The sequence below is a fragment of the Schistocerca americana genome, chromosome 3 (assembly GCF_021461395.2).
Source record: "Schistocerca americana isolate TAMUIC-IGC-003095 chromosome 3, iqSchAmer2.1, whole genome shotgun sequence".
In the NCBI taxonomy this organism is placed as follows: Eukaryota; Metazoa; Arthropoda; class Insecta; order Orthoptera; family Acrididae; genus Schistocerca; species Schistocerca americana.
Genome location: NC_060121.1, coordinates 591410418 through 591415417, shown reverse-complemented (window position 1 = coordinate 591415417; position 5000 = coordinate 591410418). Strand labels below are relative to the sequence as shown.

Here is a 5000-nt window from a genome sequence, read left to right as displayed (position 1 = left end):
GACCTCCTGCAACGACGATACCGTCATCTATGAGACGCCAAGCCGACTAAGACAGCCATGGGCCCACAGTGCCCTTCTTTCGACCCCACCCACAAAGCCTGCATCCTCTGTCGACAACAGCACCCCAACGCCAGCGCCTCTGCCGCACGAAGTCGTGGACCGGCAATCACTCCACCTGCACCCGTTCGTTCCCCACCCCAACCGCCCAACTCGCAACTCCAGCGGATGAACGGCGGACTTTGCTCGCACTCGCAATGTGCAATCCACCCCTATAACGTGCGTTTCATGAAGAGTTATGTCCAATATGCGACATTCCCGCTGTCCATATACATGAGCTGCGAGCTGTACCACGTACGAGCTACAGACGCGATCGCGTTGCTCTCTGTACGAATGCAGATGCTCAGCGGCAGCTAGGAGGCGCTCCATCCATGTCGGTACCGGTGAGCGTTGCACTCGCAGTCGCAAAAACGTACGGCAAGTATATTACTCGGAAGAGTCAATGACAGTCCAAGCCCCCCTGCGTGGGAAGAGTCTTCCTAGGCCATGACCCACCGGAAGGGCGCAGCGTCCCCCACCCCAGACATGTGACGTCACACTATCGGTATTGACGACTAGACTGATTCCTTATAATCATTTGCCATACACCGGTGGAAGCTGCCGAGACGAGTAACTACATAGCGGGCTCGCCGTGTCACTAATGTACAGAGATACAATAGTTTCGACTGGAACCGGATTAAACGTATACACGGCGCTGATTAGTAATAGATAGAGCCATCAGAATACAGATAATGTATACAACTGTCCGTATACATGCTGAAAGACTCTGCTCACAATCACACGTCAGCCAGACACTCTTATCACGCACTACTCTCTGCCTGTAACAGGCACACAGACAATATGTAAGCACCAGCATGGAACAACACCCAGTGCATCCTCTCTGCCACATTAGACAATCCACACTATCATAACCAGACCGGGAGGTCCACTCGGAAAACAGAATATCCCACCCTTCCGACAACCACCATTGCTCAGCTAAGCCACCAACACCCACACATGTCCTACACAGGGGTGCACCCAACATCACAATACTGCCTCCTGTCACACCACAAAAACAATGGCAGGAATGAAAGACACAGGTCTGCCACAAGCATGGAATCAGAGCGCCGCCTGTCATGAGCCAAAGGTGCACCCTGACGTGCCAAATCAGATGATGCCGCAGTCATTTACTTACGATAATCACAATCAACAAACCGGCCCCCCCCCCCCAAAACACCTTTCCTTACAACAATGTGTACCTTAACCTAACCCGTATTGTGCCTTAACCTAACCCGTATTGTGCCTTAACCTAACCCGTATTGTGCCTTAACCTAACCCCTATTGTGCCTTAACCTAACCCGTATTGTGCCTTAACCTAACCCGTATTGTGCCTTAACCTAACCCGTATTGTGCCTTAACCTAACCCGTATTGTGCCTTAACCTAACCCGTATTGTGCCTTAACCTAACCCGTATTGTGCCTTAACCTAACCCGTATTGTGCCTTAACCTAACCCGTATTGTGCCTTAACCTAACCCGTATTGTGCCTTAACCTAACCCGTATTGTGCCTTAACCTAACCCGTATTGTGCCTTAACCTAACCCGTATTGTGCCTTAACCTAACCCGTATTGTGCCTTAACCTAACCCGTGTTGTGCCTTAACCTAACCCGTGTTGTGCCTTAACCTAACCCGTGTTGTGCCTTAACCTAACCCGTATTGTGCCTTAACCTAACCCGTGTTGTGCCTTAACCTAACCCGTGTTGTACCTTAACCTAACCCGTGTTGTACCTTAACCTAACCCGTGTTGTACCTTAACCTAACCCGTGTTGTACCTTAACCTAACCCGTGTTGTACCTTAACCTAACCCGTGTTGTACCTTAACCTAACCCGTGTTGTACCTTAACCTAACCCGTGTTGTACCTTAACCTAACCCGTGTTGTACCTTAACCTAACCCGTGTTGTGCCTTAACCTAACCTGTGTTGCGCCTTAACCTAACCTATGTTGCGCCTTAACCTAACCTATGTTGCGCCTTAACCTAACCTATGTTGCGCCTTAACCTAACCCATATTGTACCTTAACCTAACCCATATTGTACCTTAACCTAACCCATATTGTACCTTAACCTAACCCATGTTGCGCCTTAACCTAACCCATGTTGCGCCTTAACCTAACCTATGTTGCGCCTTAACCTAACCCATGTTGCGCCTTAACCTAACCCATGTTGCGCCTTAACCTAACCCATGTTGCGCCTTAACCTAACCCATGTTGCGCCTTAACCTAACCCATGTTGCGCCTTAACCTAACCCATGTTGCGCCTTAACCTAACCCATGTTGCGCCTTAACCTAACCCATGTTGCGCCTTAACCTAACCCATGTTGCGCCTTAACCTAACCCATGTTGCGCCTTAACCTAACCCATGTTGCGCCTTAACCTAACCCATGTTGCGCCTTAACCTAACCCATGTTGCGCCTTAACCTAACCCATGTTGCGCCTTAACCTAACCCATGTTGCGCCTCAACCTAACCTATGTTGCGCCTCAACCCAACACACGTTGGGCCTTAACCCAACACACGTTGGGCCTTAACCCAACACACGTTGGGCCTTAACCCAACACACGTTGGGCCTTAACCCAACACACGTTGGGCCTTAACCCAACACACGTTGGGCCTTAACCCAACACACGTTGGGCCTTAACCCAACACACGTTGGGCCTTAACCCAACACACGTTGGGCCTTAACCCAACACACGTTGGGCCTTAACCCAACACACGTTGGGCCTTAACCCAACACACGTTGGGCCTTAACCCAACACACGTTGGGCCTTAACCCAACACACGTTGGGCCTTAACCCAACACACGTTGGGCCTTAACCCAACACACGTTGGGCCTTAACCCAACACACGTTGGGCCTTAACCCAACACACGTTGGGCCTTAACCCAACACACGTTGGGCCTTAACCCAACACACGTTGGGCCTTAACCCAACACACGTTGGGCCTTAACCCAACACACGTTGGGCCTTAACCTGCTCTGTAATTGTCATACGACGCGTTAAATTAGTGTAGTGTTGCCTAACTGCAACCCCCGCAATATAGTTTGCTACTCGCACTGCCCGGTCCCCAGAGTATCGCTTCATGTGAAACACCTTGCAGCTATACACTGTAATGCGGATGGCAGTAGGACGTACATGCTCAATGCCCTTCGCAGTTGTTCATTGGCATTCGCATGGCGAAGCACAGCCTACGTTGTGGTACGGCTTGTGTCAACTGTCCGCTGATGTTGTACGTCCAAATCACACACTGTACTGCACATTGGTCCTCATGTACTGAATGATACATCGTGGTACATGTGTGACCGTACCACGACTGCGCCAACAACGGCGAACCATACGGTCCAAATATTGTGCACTCAGCTACGTGTCGTCTCCCTATAAGAGCTGGATTGCAGTATGGTATGCCGTGGATGGCGATCAGCATGAGCCGTCTGTTGATGTAGTGGCGCGTGTTGTCAGACGTAGTCGTCTCCTCTCACACACCGTGATAGCATGGTGCACTGCGTTCCACATCTGCGACATGCGACAGAGGCCGGTTGACAGTCGTTCGCGCAATGGACATCGCATACGTACGGGGGCCACCTTCCACGTGTTCGCGAAGCGTGCACATGTTGTTGCGTGTATGTGGGCAGACATAGTGTGTCGTGACACCTGACACAGGCATGCAACAATCGTTGAATTTGCAAATGGCGATGGACGTCTACGTTTGCTGGTGACGTTACGCAAATGAACAACTGGTAAACCGTTGTGGTGCGGTTGTTCTCGCTAGAGGTGAATCAGTGATGGCGACGATCGGTTGAGCTACCAACCGGTTGTTTCAGCGATACCCACCATGCCCACGAACGTGAATGGCATGTGGGTGTGAAGCGATACGCGGCGGTGGCTGGGTGGGACCGTCCCCGGCCGGTGAGGGGGGGCCTCCCGGCGTGCTGGCCGCGCGGTGCGTGGGCGCACGCGCTACAGCCGGCTGGTGGGGGCGGCCAGTGGCAGGCGCGCCGGCCGACGGAGGCGGCAGGCGGCGCAGCTGCGCGCCGGCGCACCCTGCACGCGGCGCCGTGCGGCCAAAGTAGGTCCTCGCGGGCCCGGTGCGAAGCGCGGTGGACATCTGCAGTGTGCTGGTCCGATTGAGGACTGTGTGCGCTGAGGATGCGCCGCCGCCCGGCGCTCGGCGCCGCGACGCCGTCTGCTGCTCGGTCGCCTCTGCGGTTCTCGCAGGTGGATTGTATCGCAGCTGTGCGGACGTGTTGGCGCGTGCGCTGTGCTGGGAGAGTTCGCTTCGGCACCCAAGTGGGGCTTTTGTCCTTCTGTGGCGCTGGCGTTGGAGCTGCCGGCCACCGTAGGTGGCGCGTGTTGTCTCCCGCCGGCAATGCCACGACAGCACGCTCCCGGGCCTCTGTCGGCAGCGGCAAGCTCAGTTGGGAGCACGGGTGGTCGCACCTAAAGCGTCTACTCGCCAAACTCCGGGCGATTGCGCCACTCTCGAACCCGACCAAGTACTTAGGACGGCGCTGCGCGCCGCCGGGACCTGAGAGGGTTTCGAGGTGTATTGTGCAGGGGAGCTCAGCCTCCTCCTGTTTGCAGAATAATTGAGCGGACGCTTGCGTGTTCGCGCGGGCCCCCGGGACACACTCCCGGGCGGCCGGCTGCTCAGCTCTAGTTGACGCAGCTCCCTGGTTGATCCTGCCAGTAGTCATATGCTTGTCTCAAAGATTAAGCCATGCATGTCTCAGTACAAGCCGCATTAAGGTGAAACCGCGAATGGCTCATTAAATCAGTTATGGTTCCTTAGATCGTACCCACGTTACTTGGATAACTGTGGTTATTCTAGAGCTAATACATGCAAACAGAGTCCCGACCAGAGATGGAAGGGACGCTTTTATTAGATCAAAACCAATCGGTCGGCTCGTCCGGT

At 53.8% G+C, this 5000-nt stretch overlaps 1 non-coding gene across 1 annotated transcript in view; it reads left to right on the top strand.

The window, feature by feature from the left end:
• The first annotated feature begins 4755 nt into the window (after positions 1–4755).
• LOC124608850 overlaps positions 4756–5000 on the top strand; it is a 1910-nt gene continuing 1665 nt past the window's right edge. The window contains exon 1 of the ribosomal RNA XR_006979408.1: positions 4756–5000. This exon is cut by the window's right edge and continues 1665 nt beyond it. This is a non-coding gene — a ribosomal RNA (small subunit ribosomal RNA).